This window comes from Thunnus albacares, chromosome 16, assembly GCF_914725855.1.
Source record: "Thunnus albacares chromosome 16, fThuAlb1.1, whole genome shotgun sequence".
Classification (NCBI taxonomy): Eukaryota; Metazoa; Chordata; class Actinopteri; order Scombriformes; family Scombridae; genus Thunnus; species Thunnus albacares.
The window spans coordinates 21502038-21526777 of NC_058121.1; the positions used below are offsets into that span (position 1 = coordinate 21502038).

Genomic DNA, 24740 nt, shown 5'->3' on the forward strand with positions numbered 1-24740 from the left:
CCTGATTTCAATTTAGCTTTGATCTTAGTCTTTTGAAGAAAATGTGTATTAGTTTTTGTCACATTTTAGTCATTTGACTACCAGCTGTCTTGTTGCTGCTTCTTGTTTAATTTTCAGTGGTGTTATGAATGCATTTAATCCAAATCTCTGTTACTGCTTTTCCCTCCAAGAACCTGTAACTTGAGCAGACATTATGGGCACAGACATAACCTTACTGAAATGCAAAATGTTTCTTATGAGAACAATCATGGATGTATTAAAGAGAACTGGATACTGGATACACTGTTCATTCCCATGAAAGTTGCCCAATGGCAAAAGTGAAGCCAAAAAAATCAACTTCCTGCTGTAAAGAAATTATGTGGATGTGGATATTTGGGCCCATAGAGCATATACAGAGACTTCCACTGGTCAAGCCGGTTGACTTCCGGTTGGCTCTCCGCTCACTTGACTGGGGATAAAATAATTAAATCATGCTGCTATTCTAGACTTTCTAAATGTTATTGGACCGAATGGATCCAATTCTGATAGTAAAACAAGTCATTACACGGGGGGTTGTGACATTCAAAAAAGTGTGTTCACTTTTTTATAATTGCTCCTTTTTAAATGATTGTGTGCGTGAAAAATGTTTTTTGAGCCAGAGTGTATCACATGATGGTCCCAGAAGTTGTAATTACACGATTTGGCTACTATGTCAAATCGGCTTCACAGCCTGCCGCTCTTCCTGGGGGCTTGAGAGCAACAGATCAACAGTTTATATTTGCTGACAAAAATTTGAACATCCAATCACAGACCTTTAAATTCTTTGAGGGGTACTGCTAACGAAGGGCAGAAGCTAATGATTATTGTATTAATTTACAATAAACAGTGTAAAACAGTTCACTTTTAAGTTCTGGGTCACTTTTGAGTGAATTCAGCAACTATGGTGCTGCGTTTTGTCTCCAACTGTAACAACAAAGTGTTTTAGAAATCATTACCACTTTGATTTGTACCTCTGACTGGCTCCATAGCAATGGTGGGTGAGGCCAGTGGATATTGTAGTATTTTTAGCCGTCTATCATGTGAAAATGATGGACAAAACATTATCTTTTAGAAACAAAGTTGAAATCATTGGAACATAAACCTATAGAATCATTACATTATCCAGGAGGTTCCTGTGTCTCTATGTTAAGTAATATTGACGACATAATTTAAAGAAAAATTGGAAATGGGAAAACAGAAAGGGGAAATACACTTCTGGGGCACTTCACAACATATAGTCCTCATTTCAAAAGTTACTCTTTAGTTAGTAAATGAACACTGTAAAACTGTTAACACTGCTATAAAGATTCAACGTCACATTAAAATTCTACACATTGTAAATGTAAGAATAATTTGTATTGCAGCATTTAGACACTATATAGTCTCATCCTGTGTTTAAGCAGCCTGGTAGCAAATGAACCATGATCAGGTTGCGGTCTTTTGGATCCTCTGTGATACAAAATCTACAGCTGGCAAGATGGTCACATTCTGTAAATGTCAATCACTGCTCAACAGAATCCCCTACTGCGTCTGTAATTGGCGGTGTATAATTTAATCTTTAAACATTTTTTCCACTAAAAACCAGAGTTAGAGTTTTCTCAGCAACTCTGGGGTCATGCTACGGGAAGTGTTGAAATGGCGTTGTGAGCTGAGATGTCATTGCTCACTTTGTGCTGCTGTTCCCATTATAAAAGATCAAGTGAAACTGCAGCTGCTTTGCTGTCTCTGCAAAGCTGTGATAATAATTGTGTGTGTGGTTTTTGTCTGTACGGTGTGGTTGGGAGAACACTGCATGAGTCTGAGAAAGAGAAGAAAGAACCATGAATGCAGAGTTTTACTACTTATGTCAGTAGTGTGGTATCATTTCACCTATAATGCTTTACTCCATAAAGGGAAAGAAATGTCCTCCAATATAAGCAGAAGCAGTGAAATTTTGGGCATACTATACCATCCACTGACAGATGCATACCTATCAGCCTATCCCAGATCCTCTCAAGGTCAAAGGGAATTTTCAGTGTAAGGCAATACAATCCACCAAGCTGTTCCAGGGTCTGTATAATATGGCAGTCATATCATGCTGAGTTAGCCTTTAAAGCCGACCGCCAGTACTTTCTTAGAGTGAGTGATGAGAGACCACAGTCAAAAGCATATGTAATGGCAGAGTCAGCTGAAGTCAGTCTTTCCTGTTATTGCTTCATATACTATATAATATAAATTTCACATAAACAATCATTATCTCCACCCAGATACATTTCCCTGCATCTGGGAACACATGCGAGCCCTTTAGGATCAAACCCACCGCAGGTTTCTCTTTGTTTCATACCTCACAGTCTAATTAACTGTTGTCCAGATAAACAAGAAAGAAAACAAGAAAATGCTGATTGGATTGCATATTCCCATAAAGAATAGTGTCAGACTGAATTTGTATCCATTAAATCAATTTTTGAAAAAGCATTAAAAACAAAATCTTATCACGTAAAGTAGCAGTTTCCCATTAAAACTATTCACTTTCACAATAAACCACAAAACACAATGTCCTTCTTGTCAGTGAAATTCTTTTGGTGTAGCACTTTACTTTAACCCCATTTACTGATTTCTCCAAGGGCTTTCAGCCACATTTCATGGCTTTTATCAGTGGATATTTGCTCAGTTGTCATAGAGAGTGAAGAAGGACTTTTAAAATAAATAGTTTCTTCAGTTGTAAATAGAAATTGTGTAATAAGTGCTTCAATAATACACGTAGTAATACTTCAATTTCATGTTTATATTATCAAACATCCATCTTCTTATCTAATATTTCAGTTGGTCACAAATACATTAATAAATACTTAAAATTGTCTTCATATCTGCTTACAACCACATTATAGTATTTTATAAACCATTTCCTACCTGTTTATATACTCCTGCTAAATGCTAAATATGGGGCTTAAACTTTTTATGGTCCACTCTGGTAAAAGTTCACACAATTATTTTCATACAGACATACACAAATTTACCACAAGATTAGACAAGTAAAACAATCAAAGGGCAACAAATGTGCTTTTCTTTTTACCTTTTTGAATAGGACGCCTATAAAGGAGCATTCTGTTATCCGGTTTATTGATGCTAAGAGGGAGGGGCGTTTGGAGGTATCATTGGTTCATGTAGACGGTTTAACCCCAATAAGACTGGAGCCTGAACAAGACCCAGCAGACAGGACATCACATGTTCATGTAAACGCTGCTATTGACTTTGTCATAACGGATACACAAGAGGCGTGTGCGCAGTTATATACTGTCAAGGCTCTGTTTCAGTTTTACCACTGACATTTATTGACATAACTGACACATGGTTGTTGTTTTGGCTCTGCTAACCAGCACACTGGATTTGAAATGAAACACTGACTATAAGGTTAATGTGCCAACGTTCAGCTTTAATTTGCGGTTGTGCCTTAATTGAGGTCTTCATCTAGTTTAAAGACGTGGTCAGTTGGATTAAAGTGATGTAGCAATCAACTGTTTGACCATAAAAAGCTTGTTTGTTGCATTTTTTTGTATGTTTGACGTACGTTGGTTACCACTGGTAATGATGTGTAACACCCTCAAACACCCTTACAGATGGAAAATCAGCCCTCATAGTCATCATTCCATTTGCAAAATGCTGGATTTAAGTCGAAAAAAAAGAAGTCACATGGGGATAAATAAAATTAAATTATCTCAGTTAACTAGTGGTAGACACAAAAGGTGTTTAGAATTTTCATTTAATTATATTGAAATAAATATAACAGCTGTATAGCAAGTAAACAACAATATAACTTCAATAGACAACTTGTGCATATAAACTAACCAGGCGGATTAGCATGATAAAATAAAGAAAGAAAATAATAATAATTAAATGAAAACATTGAGAAGCTTACAGGTGTTAAAAGAGCTGTTTTGTTCATACATTTAGCTGTAGATGAAACGTAGTGTTTGATGTATATACTCAGCTCAAAAGGGCTTCTTCTTCGTAAATTCTGACTTATGAATGCAAAATTTGCTTTAAAAGGTAAATTAAATGCAAGGATTCTTTCATAAATCCAAACAACACAATTTTCTAGTGATGTAAGCTGAAGGTAGATGAGATAAGCAACGGTTTGTCCCCGGAGCTGTGTTGATTGTAGGCCAGACCAAAACTACTGCAACTGTTTCTCTGAGTTCTCCACAAAAAAGTACAATTCACATTAACATCACGTTTGTCTTTGTTAGTCAAGATAAACTTGAGGCAACAAACCAAACTCTGTCCCAGTATATTTTCACAAGAAAATTGGACCATTTGAATAGGACAGAAGTTGTACTCATAATACACTATCTTGCTGAGAGAACTGACAGATCAAGCTGTTTCAATTGCACAAAACAATAGATAGTGATTTCCATTTGCCTTACAATATTAAAAAACTGAAACAAGACCTGAGGGGACAACATAAAAAACTCGATACATAATACATAAAAATTCCTGCAGGGAAACGTGGATCTTATAATGTTAAATAAATCCAACATAGTTGTAAAGTTGACCATCTTGTTTAAAAAGTTTGACTAACCAATAAAATATTATTACTGAACCATTGATTAAAAAGGAAAGAATAGATTTGTTTTCCCTTAGAATGTCTCTATTATTCATGATTAAAAAATAAAACTGTGAGAGGAAAAAAATTATCTTTTAAATGAATGACCACACAAGCAGAATAGTTTATGAAATAATGAGTCTTTGAATTAAATTTAGTCAATATTATAATTGCATTATAAAATAAACCTGAATTGCATTAACATACCATTTGGAGAATGTTTTTTTTTATTAGATTATGTAAAGTTGTATATTATTTATATATTATAAAAAAGAAAGAAAAGAAAATAACTGGTCATACATGTATTTTGTCTGCATTCTTCCTCTGATTCAAAATAAACTATAATTTATTCTGATCAATCTTGTCTTCTCTGTACTATCTAAACCACAATGACTACTCTTCCGTCATGCTAAAGAGTTATTAACAGGAAAGACCTTGTTGAGCAAAGCTTGAGCCTGAAATGGGTATTAGAGGAGAAATAAGGGTTTTAACACACCAAGTGTAAGCGGCTAATCCATCCATTTTTCTGCTGTGTGCCTATAGCTTCTCCAAGCTTCTCAATTAACCTACACAAGTCTGTTTGTTGGTGTTGTGTTTCAAGGCAGTTAACGAGGTTCAGCAACCTGTTACGTTTCTCCTCACTCATAAGCACCTGCCAAGACGCTTTTTCCTATTTATTCATTTGCCTGAGTTGTCTGGAAGATGATTAATCCTGTTAATTCTCCACAAGTTGAAGTGTTTAGTTTGCAATGCCGACTTCAGTTTTTTTTCTGCTTGGACCACCGCCAAGCGTAGAGATGGAAGGAGAGCTTGTGGGACGAATAGATGGAGTGTGCTGTCGTTAACCTTTAGATGTAATGCGTTGCAGAGTGAAGAATATTTCCGCAATTTTTTCCTGAAATTTTAAAGGTCACATTGTCAGCAGCGAAGGCTTTACATCCTTGCTTTACAGACAGCTTTCTTCCAAAAGGGGCGTAAAGGTGGAAGTCTAAGAAAAACTGCTGTTGACCTGCAGAGCTAGAATCCCCACAAAAAGGCTCCTAAAATTAGTCAAGTATTCACCATTGAACAGCATTACACTGTCATAAAGCTTGCAGTATTATCATTTACAGTATAATGAAGTGATGTAAGAGTTTTTGTACAGGTTTTTTTCCCTATCTTGACTCAACAGCTTGGTCTTTTAATTTGAGAGCATGAGTAATTGATTTGCATGTTCAGATTTCGTAATTCTTTCCCTGAAAACCCTGCCCTTGCACTCAAATAGCGCCTGCTTGCATGCAGATTTGCTGTGCTTCTGCTCAAACTGTGTGTTTGCTCTCAGGTATATTGTTGCTTGCACAGATTTCCTGCTCCAGCTTCAGCCCTTCTCCTTGCACTCAGGCTGCTTCTCTGCTCTGCTCTTGGATTTTTTTGTGCAACAACCCTGTCGAAATTCTCCAACCAGTAGAAGGCCAGGTGTCGTGTTGACTAGGGATGGGAACTGTTAAGATCTTATCGATACCGGTGCCATTATCGATTATGCTCATTGGTCCGATTCTTTATCAATTCCTTTATCGATTCCTGCTCATTTTTCTGTGTGGAAAAAAGTAGGCCTACACAGGGTTTCAGTGTCAACGCAACTGTTTCATTATCGCCACTGTTTATCAATGGTCTTGCATGCTGATGAATATATGAAACCTAACTGGTAGATAAGATAAATAGTCCGCAACCAAAGGTTAACTGCATTAATTAATGAATTGATTAATTTGAAAGCATCTTACGGTCTTCTGCCTGCATGAGAATAACAAAATGAAGGGGAGGGGGAGCGCTCTTCTGTGTTAACATCATGTCTCCAGCAGTGGAGGGCAGCCTCTCTGCTGCACCATTAGCACAGGGGAAAGCAATCATTGTCCAAGACGATGAACGGTCGCAGGGTATTTGTGGTGAAACAGACTGAGCACGGATTTATTTTCTTCTTATTTTCTATTCTCTTCTTTTTCTCACCTCAGAGTTGGTTTAAGTTGTTTAATACTGCAGTGTGTGTTGGTCAGCCGGTCTCGTTTGTTACTGCTGATCTCTGCTAATGTTAGTCTCTGAGTGACGGCGTCTAAAGTTCACAGTGTACTTCATGTTCGTCTTGCAAAGGTAATTATTTACTCAATTAATCAAAAAATGCTTGCAACCGCTGCTTGTTTTGAAGATGAATTACAAGATAACCGAAGATAACTCTAGCGTGTGTGCTCTGTAAACAGTCTGGAGGCTGCAATGTTTTCGCAGTTTGGTTCTGCCTTTTTCATTCCATCAACATCACATGCCTGGGCATCGATAAGAGGAACTGATAAGCTCGGAGGCAAATAATTCCAGGGAAGTGGACAATTTGGAATCAGTTCTCAACTGGAACTGGTTCTTGATTCCCATCCTTAGTGTTGACCAATGAAATGATCCCTGCCTCCTTGCGGGCGTGTTCATTTTACCTCTTAGAGCGTCCCATTCGGGCAGTCACTCTTTAAATGGGTTCATCCACTACTGCCCTTCAGGACTTTATTAAATGTACTTCCCTTGCTTTCTTGTACGACTTCTGAAACAGGTCCCTGGACAGTTAATATATATACCAGCGCCCTTTTTCTTTTACTATAATAGCTACATATAATAGTAGCCGTATAGCACACCAGCATCCCATCAGTGTGCTAGAGGAGAAAACAACGTTACCTTCATGACTCAGGAGCGAGAGTCTAGTGGGAGTCGTTTTTATTTTAAAGGTGATATATTTTCCTTCAAATTGAATTGATTAAGTCATATTTGCAGCACATTATTTGAACACTGTTGCTAGGCAACTAACAACAAAATGGATGCCGCTGTGTCTCTTTTTTTTTAAAATCTCTATTTCATTGTTTAGGAATGGGAAAAGTTCCAACAGCAAAAGTAACCAGCTAACATATTAAGGCAGCAGAAAACAAAAGTAACTTTAAATAAACAACAGTAAACAGCATCTGAGGAGAAGGAAGACACCTGATATAACTGCACAATACACAACCTCACCAATTGCGTTTTACAAATGTAGTAGCTCATTGAAGTTAATTTTGTTTTCTACTGTCTTAATGTGTTTGCTGGTTACTTTTGTTGTTCTGAGAACAGACGTTTCACGAGCGCACAGAAGCAGCCTGTTTGTGAGGAGAAGGGCTAAAGCTGGAGAAGGAAATCTGTGCAAGCAACAATATATCTGAGTGCAAGCATACAGTTTGTGCAGAAGCAGAGCAAATTTGCACGCAAGCAGGGGCTATTTGAGTGCAAGGGAAGGGTTTTGAGGCAAAGGATTACAATATCTAGACGTGAAATCAATAACTGATGCTCTCAAATTGAAAGATCACGCTCCTGAATAAAGGTAGCAAAAAGCCTAATATTTTTGTTGCATCCTTCAGTCTGCCTCAGTTATCTCCACTAGTGACCTCCAGCAACCAAAAGAAAGGAGGTGTAACCTCGTTGTATTCTGTTACTGTATACTGCAGCTGTAGAGAATCAGTCGTCTTTGTCAAACTGAACTTAAAAATTAAAATAAGCTAAACAAACTTAAGAAATTAAATCCAACCAATGTTTAGTTATACTGATAAGCATTATTGTTTGTTTTTTAAATATTTTATAAATCTAGTCTGATCCCATGTGTTCCACACGGATGATTTATAACGCATGTATAAAATACTTGAGATACTTGTCGTAAAGGACACATACTGGTTACAAACCTCAATCATGTAACTGTCATCAAATAATACAATTCTGGAGAATTTAATTAGTGCATGCTGAGAACAATGCAAAGAAGCTAATAATGTTTTTAACCAACTTGAGACTATAGTGTGTAACTTTTGCTACTGTGGTCCCAAATGACACCAATGGTAAATGCTAAAACACAGTATATCAATATACAAGTAGAGTCAACACATCAGTGAACTGACTCAATAATGTCTCTAACACAGCGGTAACACAACAGTAGCCGACATTAGCAACCATACATTACTGGTCATACCAGGTTAAAAAAATGCTGTAGCAGCAACACCTCAGTGTGTAATGAGGTGAGCAAGAGTGTGTTTTATTTCATATTAATTCATCTTTACATTTGTAAGAGGAAGAATTTCTTCTTTCAAAAGTTACATAGTCTCGCTTTATTTTTATGACTTAAGAGAATAATAATTTGTTTCAATTAACTAACCATGTCAGGTTACATTACTCTACATGATCAACAATATTTTACAATACTTAAAAATACTGAAATTATGATTATAAGTGTTACAATGGTTCTAAATGTGATAACTTGATGATTTAATTTGACCTGATTTGGAATTGACAAACTTAACTAATCACATTGAGTTCATGATAAAAGATGAGTGGATTTCATTAGACTGATAATGCTTAAGAATATGTACCATGAACAACATAAGCTATAAAGAAAGTACTTTTTACTACTCCTTTTAAAGCAAAGCAGTGTCAACTCGCAACCCCTTGTCAAGGAAAGAGTGATGCTTCCTTCTCAGATTGTTTAAATAGTTATAGAAGAAGTCTGAAAAATACTAATTTGTATAAAAGAAATATGAGGAATTCTGTCCTGTTTTGGTAATTATCATGTGTCCCCTCTGATTAATCTTGCAACCCCTTGGGGTGTCCCAACCGCAGGTTGGGAACCACTGATATAGACGTCTGTAAGCCCTATAGAGTTCATGTGGACCTTTCAGCTCAATAAGAATATAGAAACACAAAATCATCATATTCCCTGCATTAGAAAGTAGCTGTCACCATTCATGTGTAAAATTCAGAAAAGGTTTTCTCCAAAGTGAAAATATGAGTAGCTGAATATACGAAATATATAGGAATGATCTCTGCATAAGAAGTTATCCTGATACAGCCATTACTATAATACTGTATTCTGCATGTGCATATCTATTTTTCTCTGTGTAGTGATCATGGCTTGAGGTGCTGGCAATATGGTGGTAAAAAATAGGATGTCACATGCCTCTCTCTCTCTCTCTCTCTCTCTCCGTCTGTCTCTGTGGGATCAGAACTCGTTTTATATGTTGGACTTTCTGCAGAAGCCCGCACTGATGAAGGGCCTCGCACAGAGCAATGCAGAAATAAATAGGCGAGACCAATGTAGGACTGTCTGCCGATTGATTTTCAGAGGCGATCCTTGTATCATCCTTGGCTCTGATATCCTATCTGTCTCAGTGTCAGCCCCCAGATACCCATCTGAGATGAAAAACCCAGACACAGTGCCATGTAATAGTGCTTTGAACCTGGGGCACTGGGGCTTTTCAATCACACTCCAGATGGAAAGAATGCCCTTGCACAAAGCAAAGAAGCGTCAGCATTATTTATCCCCTCACCAATGTTTCATGCCTTTGGAATTGAAAAATAAATGGACACGTTTTTGTGGTATTTCTTTAATATGAAATCACATCGCCGCAGTGTGTTGAGAGAGGTGCTTTTGAAGTAACAAGGTGAACTTTTTTAGTGGGTTTTTTGGGGAGCTTTTTGTATTTTTTGGAAGAAATTCTCAGAACTTCACCTTGATGGCTGTAGTTTCACAGGAGAGTTTCAGTCATTGTCGAGTTTTTATTTTCACGTTTCAGCTCGGCTCTGAAAACAGATCAGTCACTGCGGCGCTGTTTGTGACAACTGAGAATAGAGCAATCTTCCCTAAATGTCATTAAAGTGCTAGTTCTGTAGGGGAAAATCGCATTTCTTCCTGATCAAAATGCAGGCCAGACACGATGTAACCACTTACACTGTCAATGGGATAACAGCTTAAATTAAAGTTAAAGTGAGCGCCAACAAATTAACTTACATTTAATGTGCATTCATAGCCAACAAAATTACTTCTATAGAGGCCACTATAGAGAACGGAGTGCTGCAACAACAAAGTACTGAATCATGGAAAGAGCAAATCATTAAACCCTTTCCTTTCAGTCAATCTGTATATGTGTTTCTTTATTGGCCCAGATTGCAGTATAGTCAGGGCGTGACGGTTCAGCCTTGCCTCACTCCCCACTGTAACTTTGAAGTCGGGTCAGGAATACTTGTCCGTGTTTGGCTGGATAGCAACAAAATATTGCTTCGCCTCCCAGTGTCTTAACTTTCAGAGACATTTGGAATCGGAGAGCGCTGTGCCCCCTGCCACTAGTCTAATGCGGGGCCATGTGGACTGATTTTGTGGGAGATCTTTGAAATGGTAATAAGGTTGAGGGAAGCCTCATCTCTCTCTCTGAGAGGGCAAAGGAAGAGGGTGGGGGGGGAGGGTAGGGGGAGCACGTCGGAAGCAGCGCTCTAGGTCACAGAGATGTAATGATGGACTGGGATGAGCTGGGGTTTGCCGGAGGATTACCGTCTGTCTTCGTAGCTAGCGCAGCTCTCCAAGGCCAATGTTTCAATCCCCACAGAGCAGATTTGCTCCCACTGCCAATATGAAAATAGAAGGCAGCATGTGTACTAAACAAAAAAAAAAAAAAAAGCACTTGGTGTGATGGGTTGTGTGTGTGCAGCAAAATCCACAGGCCAAGAGACAGCAAACAATGTACTATTTTCATCTCTGTGGTGATGCTTAAGCTATTGCATCAACTCTGACCTGCATTCGTAATATGAGAGATAAAAAATGGTATTAACATTTGATAGACGTTGTCATTTAATCATGGCTGAAATAGATTCTTGTTTTTGTATTTAAAGGGTCCGACCCCCTAAATTACTATAAAAAATATTATTTGCAGTTAGCCTTAATGGTATCTTGCATAGTTTCAGTTTATTGGCAAAGCTTTTTGGATATCCACTGCTAAAACACTTTTTTACAAACCCAATACAAAGGAAGGGAACAATCTCTTATCCACTGAGCTCACAAGAAAATTCTTGTTTCATACACCTTGGGTCACAATTTCTATCAGCTATAACAATGTTTTTCTCACCAAAGTAATAACTGCGTTTGCAAATGTGGTGCTTCAGTGGGGGAAGGAACACAAGAGATTTGAGACCTGGTTTAAACAAACCAACAGTTTACCTAGATTATCTGAACCATTTTACTGTGATTCACAAAAATGGAAACACAGTACAAGTGAAAGGAAGTGCACATGAAATGTTGGCTGGTAAAAGTATGCAGGTAAAATGTTTAACCAGGGTCCTGTATGATCATCTGATGGCTCATGTTTCTTGGACTTTTAAAACTTGAAATGTTTTCATTTTCATAGATTCAATAGATTTTTCAATGGGGGTGAAGGAGGAGACCTTATTTTAAGAATTTTTAATGAGGCTATTGATCTTTTTTGAGGAAAAACCTTATCAGACACTTACAAGAAGAGGATTTTTATGTCTGAAAAAAATGTCTGGAGGGGATCTTTGACATGTCCAGTGCATTTTTATTATTACCGATAGGAATGATGTCCAAAATTACAAAAACAAAGACCTAAATTGTAATAAACTGGAAATGTCCTTGATAAGACTCTAATGAGGACAACTAACAGGTGAAAATTACAAATAATTTCATAGATTCGTAGTCACTATGCACTTTGCTCACCTTATTTCTAACTTAAACTTCTGCGTCACCATTCAAATGCATCTCAGTACGTGAACACATCACCGCTGTTAATGGTGTGATGTGCGTTGATTCTGACAGTTCAGACATAAATTCTGTCAGTTGCTGGTTCAACTTGTTATGTTCAGTTCACTACAAAACCTGGTCAATACAAACACGGTTTATCTGGCCAGCAGCCACCTATTTGAAACTGAGTTATAACATCATGGCTGTTTCTGTAGCTTTCACTGTCTTTTAATGAGCTTTGAGCTTTAAATTATCATACTGTGAATAACGAATGAGCTGACAACAGTGCTTTCACTCACTATGGGAGGCTAAATTGCTAAAAGTCACTGAATTGGTCAGTGACGATGATTGACAATTTCAACATTTAGCCCAAAGATTCTTTCATGCTTTTTGTTTAAGACGTCTTGTGGACAGTTTTCAACAGATTATTGTCAAATGAAGGTAGAAAATGCCAAAAACAGTTTGTTCTGTAATCTGTAGATTATCCTGACCAACCAGTACATTGCGTCTAGAAAAAACAACTTACTGCTTAGTTTTCAATATATATTTTTATAATGTAAATTCTATTCCCCTTCACCGTATTTGGTCTAAAGCAGCAACCCAATCTCCAGAATAAAACATTGGCTTTGTACATTCCTGCAAACCACGGATACGTTGATCATGATCAACACTGCATTAAATGGCCATTATCAGTTGAATACTTATGTTTTATGATGTGACAACACTGTGGTTAAGGTCTGGTTAGGTTGAGGCACAAAAACCACTTAGTTAGGGTAAGGAAAAGATCATGGTTTGGGTTAAAATACCCAGTTTTGCCGCCAGAAAAACGGCTGCAAATGTCCCAACGTCATGCTAAAAATACCCAGTTTTGTCAGTTGAAACATGAAGCGGGCAGTGGTCTCAAACAGTGGTCTTCCAACTTTGCTTTTCTAACTTTCTTTCATTTAAGTCTCTAGCCAACTACACAACCCCTCCTCCTCCTCATAAGAAAGTCAGCTCATATAGATGTCATCTGAACTACGTCACTTTCCCTGTGCTACGTATTGTAGAAATGTTGATATGCTACATATTAAACGTATTGAAACACAGAGATTCAATGTATCTGTGGTTTGCAGAAACATACAATGCCAACATTTTATTCTGGCTACTGGGCTGAAAGCAGTCCCTAAACTGACCCTTTCACCTGAGCTGAACACGTTTAGCTGAACTGAACTGAAACCTGACATCAACAGCTGTGAATGCTGTAGAGCAGCAGGTCTCCTATTTATTACTGTGTGTAGACAATCTCAGATGTAGCTGAACCTTTGACCAACACGTGGTCTCAGCGGGATGAGCAGACAAGATGAAGAGGTTGTCAGTTGTCTTATAGAAATGGCAATCTTCTTCACCTTTTCCCCTGCTCACTCCTTAAGAATCTGGAAGCCATCACTGCTCCTTCATATCTCATATCTGGCTAGATATGAAGTGAGCTCACATTATAAATATCTCCATTCTGTTTGATTGCCCTCCAAATAAGTCACACTGTTCAAACAAGCAGAGAGCACTGCTCCACTGCCTCCCGTTGTCTGGCTCTGAGCTATTGACGCTGCAGTTGACGATTTATTTTAGGCACCTTTCCCAAGTGACCGATAAGCATTGTGATGGATGCATGATTTTACTGTGCCAAAATGGCTTTATCTCTCCCCTCCAAGCTACAATCTCAACCGAGCTGATGAGCTGTGCTTATTCTCTCCCTTCAGACTTTTTTTTTTTTCTCTCACTCCCTTTTTTCTCATCTCTCAGATGGCAACCACTGTGAGCCTTATCCTCCAAAGAACCCATCTCACCAGGAACAAATGTATTCTATTATTTACTGATTTAGTTATCTATGCACTTTGTGGCTTCTCCTATTCTTTCCAGTTTATTTACTTGTGTTTATATGTGTATGTCTTGAGTGTTTGTCAGGGCTTGCATGTTGCTGTGCAGAGGACTTTACAAGCATATGCATCTGTACATGTGTCTGTGCAGCCTTCACAGCATCTGAACAGTGAGGAAAACCATGATTGCGTTTTCTCCCTAATGCTGTTTCACATTGTTATTCTACGCTCTAGATGCAATATCCTGCTATTTAGAAACCTAACTATCAATCATCTCAATTATTGCTGGCAAACTTCAAAGCTCTTTCGACTTGCTACTCATTTTCTTTCTATTAGTAACACTCAAGTGGATAGAAATACAAAAGAGCAGAAATTACAAGAAGTCATGTGTATGCGTGTGGTGTGTGTGTGTGCTTGTGTGTGTGTCTGCGGCAGTGTGTATAGATGTGTGAATCTGGAGATGAAAGTTAGCAGGAAAGTGACACAAAATGTCTTCACTCAAGCTGAAAGGTAGAGCGTGACGTCTTTTTCACTCTGCTTGATGTTTAATTAATTAATGTGAATTCTGACAAGCATTCACACTTTTATTCTTCAAAGCTTTATTTATTAGTGTGAATGCTGAAACATTCACACTTTTGTTCTTCAAATCCTTATTATTATTCTTCCGTCCGTTTTTTTGATCGCTAACTACTTCTGCACACTTTCAGCTACAGAAACCATGCAAATATCAAAATGTTCAAGTCTTCAAGGTCATTTATGCTATGACTGTTTTCTTCTTTCTAGCATATTCCACTGATTTTATATAATTTTCAAAACAAAACAATACACAATGTGTTCCTTGGACAACACCGATTCGGCTCATATAGGCCACGCCCATTTGCACCTGAAAAAAACTTCAGCCATTTGGGATTTTCTGTTGGCACATATTTCATTCAGTCTTTACCAAATTTGATACATGACAAGTTATTTTAGTTATTTTCTATTTAGATAACCCCGAATAAAACTTATGAGTTTGTTTTTGGGTATCACTTACTGTTTTTCTGTAATTGGTTACCAAACTTTTGAAGGCGTGGCTTAATGCACTTATCAGGCCATAACTCTTCAATGCTAAATTCGATTGCAGCTGAATCTGGGAATGTTGTACATACGGCCACACTGCAGGAGTATGTACCATTTGATCCAATGTATCTACAGGGGACGCTACAATAACATTATAACCTGATATTTCTACATTTCTATTGTCTTGAATAAAATAAAACTTGGTACACAAGTTCTTCATGAGAATGTGTACGACATATTGAAGTATGGCACCAATAGCCCCACCTTGTGGCCATTAGTGAAACACCACCATACTACTTACTAACTGCCATATCTCATATCTCATATCATATAAGTCTGTGGCATTTGATACAATATAGATTTGAAAAATTGCTGCTGGAGCAGCAGTTGCAGCGGCTCTTTCAACTTTTTGACTTACCTTGTCTCATGTAATTTTTCCAGTTAACTTCAGCTCATACTTCATATCACATCTGGAAATTGAATTGAAATGTATTGAAATAGGTCTTCTGTGGATTCATTGGTTTCAATGTTTTAGACAGATGACTTTATTAATGATATTTTTAGTTTTTTGTAAAATTAGATTATTATTTTGTTTTAAAAATTAATTATAGTGTCACAAGAAATAATTACCAACAAACTACCAATTAAGTCATATAAACTCAATCAATCAAACTTTATTTATATGGCGCCTTTTGTACAGGTTTACAGATGACTGGCAAGTCAATAATAAGACATGACAAATGTAAACAGTATAAAAAGAATAAACATAAAAAACAATAAAATAGATCTAATAATAATTCTTTCAGCCTTTTCAGGCAATTTATTTCAACTTCCAGCTTTGACAGTATTAAAGTTTAGCTTCCAGCTTTTCTAGCAATTTATTTAAACTCTAAGCTTCTTAAGATAATGCAGTACAGCTTCCAGTTCTGCCAGTTTTACATTTTTTCAGCTTCCAGGTTTTTCAGCTGCAGTGCAGTGCATTTGAGCTTTCAGCTTTTTCACGCAAAATTCATTTCAGATTTCAGCATTTTCAGCAATGCTTTGCGATTTATTTCAGCTGTCAGCATTCACATGCATTTCGTGCAGAAAAATGCATTTTCCAGTTTCCTTTTGTTCTTCCTTTTCTTTTTTAAAATACACGTGTGTCTGTTTGATACTGACTCATACTGTTTGCGTGTGTGTGTGTGTGCGTGCTTATGTACAGTGGCTCATTTAAGTATGTGTAATGAGTGTTATCAATCAGAATGAGTGATTATTTTCTGTATGTATGCTTAGAAAAATACAAAGGTGTGCTTGTGAACATAGATGGTTTCTTCCTTCTCAGATTGTTGTATTCGAATAATTTCAAGGGGCCCTCCACCCCTTTTACACAGAAAGGTCAGTTTACTCGTCATGGAGAATACTGCTGTTGTATAATGTCTTCTATGGCTCTCGAGGGAGATAATGATCCTAATTATGTCATCAGTGGTATCTCAGTTTAGGCCATCAAATATTTGGCCAAACACCTGTATTATATAACTGGGATGGAGTTTGAAAGATGAGGGCATTTCACAGTTAGGGAAGGTCAAATGAAAGATGCTGTTCAGTCCCATTATGGGAATAGTAGGATCCAATGTTTCTGAAGCTGAACAAACTATAGGACACTATACATAATATTATAGGAAACCAGAGATACATTTTGTATTTTCAAAACAGGATTAGGAGACACTCAATATTACATGGATCAGGAGCAAATATATTCACAATATATAAGGACATCCCTACTTTTGACAGAGCTTTTTGACTTTCCAACAAGACAATTACAGTAAATAACAGTCACTTTAAACAGAGGTTCTGGTTTGGGGACCCCTCACCACTTGGGCCCCCGGACCTGTCCTAAGTAGGCCTGTGCAGTAATCCATCCATGCCATGTATATAGTATGTGTGTCAGTGTTCATGTATGTACGTGTGCACATTGCATTTAGCCTTGTGTTTATTTCTATCTGGCAGAAATGCCTCCCAGCATGGAGGCACAAACAATCTAGAGCCGCAGCATCACTCACCTCATCTTCTGTCCTCTCTTTCCTCTCCGTGGTATTAAGTATCACTCACTGCTACTCCAACACTGTCAAACTCAATTTCAAAGTTTTTCATCTGCCAAATCCAGCTGCGTTTTCCGGCTCAGATTCATGATCACGCTGCGGTCGGGAAACAGAGCCAGAAAGACGTCAGTATGATTGGCGAATCTCGACAAGCCAGTGTAGCATTTCAAAGTCTGCTATCGTTCCTGAAAACACACCAGCCCCGGCCCAGTTTTTGGCTGCCGCTGCGCATAGAGAAGTCAATAAATTTCTTAATTAAAGGAATGCATCTCAAATACACAGAACAGTCTTGTATTTACCAAGATTAAAGTTGTGGATTTGAATTTGTTTTCATACATTCTAATTTCCTGTCATCATCTATTCGTCACAAAGGGAAGTCTAGCTTAACGAAGTGCTTTCTTAACACGCTGGGAGTGAGATTGTGTCAATGCAGCGACTAGTCTCCCAATTTGCCTCTGCTGGAAAATGTAATATATTTGCCAAGGCTGCTAATCAAAGCAAGCTGAGCGAAGAATATGTGTGTAATTTATGACATGTTAAATTTGGCTGGTGTACTTCCCCTCACTGCGTCTCTCTGCATCTCCACCCTGAAATAAATTTCATTTAAGCAGAACAACACAGCTTGGGACGCAGATTTCTGACCATGGGAAATAGTGTTGTTGTAATGATAAGAATGCTTAAGGCAAGTAAGTCCATATATTAACCCCCCCCCCTTTTTTTTTCCACTGGGTGTTTATTTACCTTGGAGATGAATGCACCGAAACTCCCTCCGGCCCGGGGCTGAGCTCTCCTTACTTGGGGCTGTGGAGGAGATGAGCTTTCTAAATACAGAAGGAAAAAAGCAAAGCAGAGTCAGTCTACCTTTATTAAACCTGTTTTACTCTCGCTGCCTGCTTTTCCCTTGCAGTGCTACTCCTCCAAATTGAAGTGATCCTTCGGCTTGTGTGTTCATACTTATGATTCCATGTTTGGTGCCAGTGATCATTACAGTAATGTGTGCTCAAATTGATGTGCATGCCTCATTGAGTCTGATGAAATCAATATTTTAAATAGGCTGTTTTTCCAATTGATGAAACATCTCAGCTCAGCAATTACGCTGCACAAACTTCAACAATGGGTCTCACATTACTGCTAAATAAGAAGGTTCAGTTTGCCAGTAAAAATGCATTGTAACATTTGTTTTAATTAACATTTGTTTAAACAAGTGACAATGTGTTCAAGTAATGTAGATCATCCAATAATAATTATTTTATTCAAATGTCCATAAAATTGCAAGTGAAATCATCTCTATCTGGGTGATTGTACTCATTTATTTTGAACACAAATTTCCAAAAACAGTATGTCAGATACTCAGGATTATCCACAGAACTACTTTCTACTGAAGAAATAGTCCCTACAAAAACAGTGTGTTACAGGGTCACTGTTTCTGGAAAGGCATGCTGCTGTTGAGTTTTTAGGTGCCATTTTTCAGTGCTCCAAGCACTATAAACAAAATGTCACCCATATCCATTGTATAGGGGTGACAAAATAAATCTCAGAGATAAATATCATAAGTCATGGACAAAAAGGACAAAAACAGCAGACTAGATATCACTACGGGCAAGTGAGTAACTTAGGTGAACTATCCCTTATGGAAGCAAGTAAAAAAAATCACCTAGAGAGATTGATTTCACTTACATCTTGTTACTATTGGATGATCTACAGTGTTTTAACACACTATCACCTGTTCCATAAATTCTCTAGCTAATCATGGGTAATTCAGTGAAAACAAGTGCAAGTAAGCCACTGTAGTGCCCAAATTGTACCACTCCTTTGTGCTGTGTATTTGTTGTGCTTTACTATATAATGAGATGTTTCATTAATTTGTAGTACTGAATTAATATGTTTTGTTTGTCAAAAAAAAAAGATGCTGTTAGCACTACAAATGTTATTCTGTTCACCTCCATTGTGCAGTTGTGCGTAGGCAGAATATCTCAGACATACAGTATATCCCTTGGCTAATACAACCAGAGCCACTGTATGGTTTTGGGGGGCGAACTGACCCTTTAATATTAGTAAAAATTGTAAAAATCAAAGTTTGGTGCCAGACTACACACCGCTAAACTTGATCTGTTGTCTTTGTGTATTGCCTTGAGAACAGAGACGCCTGTACTTAGCATAACTACAGCGGTCAGAGTGCAGAATCAGCAGTTATATGGAGGAAGAAGGAGACTGATGTCTTGTTGATAGCAGTTTGACAGGAATAGTTATTTGCTTTCAGGTGGGATGAACCTACAGAGTTAAGTGTTGTTGACATGCAAAGACAAAAAAGATTAAACTGCATCTCTTAGACATACATGTGGATTTCATGTGGACTGTGGTTGTGTGTGTGTGCGCCTGTGTGACTTCATTTTAAGTGCATGCCCATTTGAGTATGTCGGCATGCATACAGTATTCGTGTGCATCTTGTGTGTTAGCGTGCGGGTGTGACTGCTGCTCGTGTGTGCGGGACTTTATGAGATAAACAGGACATGCTCCGAGGAGTGGGACGATGGCCAGTGGACACAGCTGAGGAGGCAGCTGTGAGGAGGAGGAGAGGTGGTAGGAGGGGAGGCGGGGAGGGGAAGAAGAGAGAGGGAGGGATGGGAGGAGAGCAACACACTGTGGAGGGCAAAGTGCCCTGACAGCCACAGGAGTCGCAGAGTGGGACCTCTCCAGGCTTGACAGATGGACAGACAGGGCTACGCCCTGCTGGCAGACTCTGGCTCTTGATGCCAGCATGAGTGCACAGACACATCAGCGAGCACCCACAAAATGACACTAGCACATACGTAAGCATGAAGAAATGGCCACATACTGATGCACAAAATCACAAAGAGTGCATGTGTGACAGCATGCGAAGCGTACTATCCAGAAATTCACAAACACTCATAAATTTCCTATCTCCTAACTATAAATGTCCATATCATTACAGTCCACAGATAGCGTCCATATTCACTCAGATACTTGGTGCAAAATGTGTTTCTCACATACACTCAGTGTCTTCTCATCCCAGCTCACAAGGACGATCGCTAACCAGCAACAGTCCACACATGTTGCGTTTAGTAGAATTACTGACTGAGAACAGCTCTAATACATGGCTCACTCTCTCGTTATAACAGGGTTACACACTGAGATAAAACCCCTGGCTCTTAACTTGGATCAACAACAGTAATTTAACAGATTGTACTGAACTTAAAACCAGCACTTAGCCTATCTCTGTTTTCCACCTGTTTCAAACGTATCAGACTGTTTCTCGCTTTTTCTAGTCCCACCCCTCTAATTGGTGCCTGATTGGCACCAATTGGTTAATAACAGATTGGCACCAGGCTACCCAATAAACATCAGAAGAAAAATAACCTGAGAGGTTCAAAGACTACTTTAAACAGAGGACATTTCAACATCATACCAAATTATAAATTAATGCAAAAGTTATTACACTTCAGCGATAATTTAACCAGCACATATTTCAAGATATACCAACTGTTAACTGTAATACATATCAAAGAAATAATATGCAAGCAAAATGTAATATGTAAACAAAAAGTAGTAGGGTACTACATAACAAAAATATGCCTTTCTCCTTTGTTTTACTTCAGTGCAGAGTTGTGCCAGAGAGAGAGCGGGGGCTGTCTGAGGCCATTTGTCAGAGGGAATAAAGGTGCATCAAGTCCAAAGATTTTATTTCTTCGTTTCAGGACAGTGCCCAAAACTGCAGGGAGTTAGTGGGCATCGACTTGTGTGTAGATCAGCTCGTCTTTGCCTTTCACCCACATGGGACAAAAAGGACAGCATTGGCAAAGATGTGAGACGTACAGTGAAGCTTCTGGAGGCAGGAAAGAGATGGGGCAGAATTCAATCAGAGTTGACCATCTGCCAGATCACTTGTAACACCAAAGGTGTTATTCCCCTGTGAAATATCTCCTGACTGGAAGCGTGTGGCTCGTGTGGCAAGATTCTGACAAAGTTAAAGCTTAGCTGTACCATGACATGCACTTTTAGTAAATCCTATATAAAAACTAGATTTTATTGTAGCACCATTTGGCTGGGTTAGCATTTCTGGAACAAATTATTTACATTTTGTACTGTATTTCTCAACTCATAAATCAATTCCTGACTAAATTCATTTGGTTTAATCCTCATTCCTGAACTTCACCTTCTAGGTGATTAAAATACAAACAATAAACTCATTTAAAGTCTATGGCAGCCCTGTGAGTCTGTAATGCTCACTGTAGCACATTAGCATGCTGCACGTTAGGATGTCAACATTATGTTACACTAATAAATGTTAACATGCTTATATTAAAGAGGACAGGTTCAGTAATGGTGGAGCACCGGTTACTGAAAGTTAAAGAGCTACAGGATGAAATGCAAAGATGATTTCTGTTGTTTTTGTGGTTGCCAGCAGCATTTCCTCCTGTGGACAGTCACAGACAGAGAGATTTTAGTATTTTCTTGCTTGTTTAAATGTTGCACTCTTTATCTTCCTCTCATTATTATTATTCTTATCTTTAATGTTATTATAATAACTGGATATAGTTATGCTCAGACCTGGGGTTGAAGTTACACTTTAAAGATTTACTGTAACAATTAGCATGTTAGTATGTTTATAAGCTCACCAGTTCAGTGAGCATATGTATTGTAATGTTCATCATGTTAGCTTGTTACCATGCTGACATGATAAAGTCTGTATGATAACAAAGGTAGTGTGATAACAAATATTTTGCATGTTGACATATCAATATGCTTGCACCAAGCATTGTTACATGCTAATATTTAGCATATTAGCACATGAGCGACTTTTCATTCGCTTTATCTGTAACTAACATGCTAGTATGCTATGTTAGCTTTAGTCTCAAAGTATAGCTAAAGCTGACAAGGATACAGTTTAGAGTGATCCTGTTATGAGCTAAAGAATTACATACCTGGAATTTCTGACCTGCTAGTGGTGCTAGATGAAATATCAAGGGATCACCAAAGTCATTGGAGCGAACAACATCACCATCTCCAGAGCAATTCTGTTCATCAGCTCTTAAATTTACACCTGTGGGCACCAAAGAACCATGAGTCCAAAGCATACTTCTCAGTCGATGGTTCAGTCAGACCTGCTTAATCACTCACAAGTGGGTCCCCGAAGATTTGTTTTGTCTAAGTAATATTCAGTCACAGTGGTAGGAATTGTGCTGATTTTTCAGGGAGATGTAGCTGCCATCATCACAGTTCATTGGACTTTTTGATGAATCCAGCAGTTGTCAGTGTATGGCTATATTGATATTTTCTTTTTCACCGTCAATACCAACTGAACTGTAAATATCAGTTGATGCAGAGAACGGATCGAATTCATTGCTTTAAATTAAACTTTTGGTTTGGGGTTAATAAACACACTTTGTGAAATATCACTATTTCCCTCTGAATATTTATTCACTGGCATGAAAAAAGGCAGAAAATCATAAGTTGGAGAGGAAGAAACTCACCAACAACCTACTTTATCAATGTGTGTGGCTACCCTTGATGACTATTTAAAATATAATTGATGCAGAAAAAGAGCACTCAGATGTTTAAAAACCACAAATTTGCCGTTGAAATAAAAGCTGTACTCCTTGCTACCATGGAGTATTCTCTTCCTCTCTTACAGTGCTTTACAAAACAGTGGAATAAAGCAAGCAGAGGGAGAGAAGAGAGAGTCTGTGAGGCTGAAAGAGTGGAAGATGAAAAAAGGAGGTGAAGTAGGAGGAGAAGTAGAAAGAGGAGGAGTGGAGTGATACCATTTAAATTGATTCCACGACCTGCGGGCCTGCATCCTGTCACGCTTTCTTGCAGCTCCAGTCCTCTGCTGTTCCCATGCAGGGAGCACATCTGAGGAGATCCATCCTCTTTTCCTCCTCTGACTCTCCTAGGGTAGGTATTTTCATCTCAGGGTATTTCACAGCTCTTCCATGGCCATCCTCTTCCCATTCTCTTATCTTCCACAGCGTCACAACCATTCAGCTACTGTAGGCTTCAGCAAGGAGCCTGAGCATACAGTGTTTTTCACAGAAAAAACTGTGATTCTTCCCCTCTCTCCCCCTCCATCTTTTCTCTTCATGCCTCCATCCCGTGCCTGCTGCTTTTTTTCCAGCCTGCCATCCCAGCGTGCATTCCCTTCACATCTCCCGTTCCCTGTTTCACTTTTTCTCTCTTTTCACTTTCTCTTAATGACTTCTCTTCCCCATCTCGCATCTCCTCCTCTCTTCAGCCTCTTCCTCTGTCCTCCACTCTTTGTTCTTCCTCCTAGCCACATGTTCCCTTTCTCTCTCTGCCTCTGACTTGAGTGCCATTTGATGAGACCTGGATTGAGAGCGGTGGAGTATCGGTGCCGTGCAGCAGTGCACCCAGGAGAGGATGTCAGGGAAAGAGACAGGCCCTCTTCACATTAAATATCATCTGACACCTAATCTGCTGCACCTTCTGCCGCTGTGATGAGAGGAAGAAACAGCCTCCATCTTCCCCCCTTTGGTTCACGTTGGTAGAAGAAGAAGTGCCACGTAATTAATACATCAAGACAAAGGCTGTTCAGAGCCTGTCGGTCTTTGAGAGCAAGAAAGAGGGGGAAGAAATGGGGACAGACTTTTAAACAGCACCCACATTCACCAAAGGATGAAATCAACCAAGGGCACAATTATGTCAGAGACAACAGTCTTTTTGGACAGCCTGCTATCTGTCGCTAAGTTGTCACAATTCTCTATCGTATCAATATATCACATGGTTGATTTGGCAGCCAGATCATAGGTTTCTAGTGGAGATGCAGGGTAGTGGCCAAGAAAACAGCCTTTTTATGATTCAACACAGGCTGTGGGGCCTGCACTGATGCAGTTGCAAATTGAAAAATGAATGAGAACTGACAAGTCTCCCAGGGAAATCAATCCGATAAAATAGGTTTTCAATATGGAAATGCTAGGGAGATGATCACCTGGAAATGGTCACAGTACATTTCAGATTTTTCATTTTTTGGGATAATGAATTGGTTTGTCCTTTGGGGTTAAGAACCTGCATCATTTTAAAGGACTGAATTTGATTGAAAATTGAAATTCCTCTGATGTTTATTAATATAGTTGTTAAAGTTATAATCCTCATGATTTTCATCACATCACACCTAATTTCGATACTATTCATGACTGGCATTTATTCTGCTATAGCCATTAAATGTATTTGCACTCCTTAGGTACCTGTCTTCATAGTAGTTTGCATTATCAGTGCAATTTACTACTTCTGGATTCAAACGGCATGCACTTGCACAAGGGATTCATGCATGCATGAACTGGACTAAATTACAAATTTTGCCTACAGTATGTTGCAGGCATTTTGAAGAGGAAGCATATTTGTGTATAGCTACAGTGAAAGGTAAATATTTTATAACTCTGGTACTATTAAGATGTTTTAAGCGTTGCCAAATCAACCAGAACATAAGGAATATAACTTTAAATGAAATAATGGATAAATCTCTTTAAGCGTAAGAAGAACCAAAAATGTCAAATGGTAGTTTTATATTAATTTAAAAATTAACTCTGAGGAGTAATTTTAGCTTTTACAACCAACTCTGT

General features: G+C 38.4%; 1 long non-coding RNA gene across 1 annotated transcript; it reads right to left on the minus strand.

The window, feature by feature from the left end:
- Positions 1 to 15785: 15785 nt before the first annotated feature.
- On the minus strand, positions 15786 to 22427 carry LOC122965378. The gene is made up of 3 exons (XR_006398213.1): positions 22086 to 22427; positions 17884 to 17963; positions 15786 to 17238 (listed from the first exon to the last, which is right to left on the minus strand). It is a non-coding gene; the product is annotated as an uncharacterized LOC122965378 (long non-coding RNA).
- Positions 22428 to 24740: the final 2313 nt, after the last annotated feature.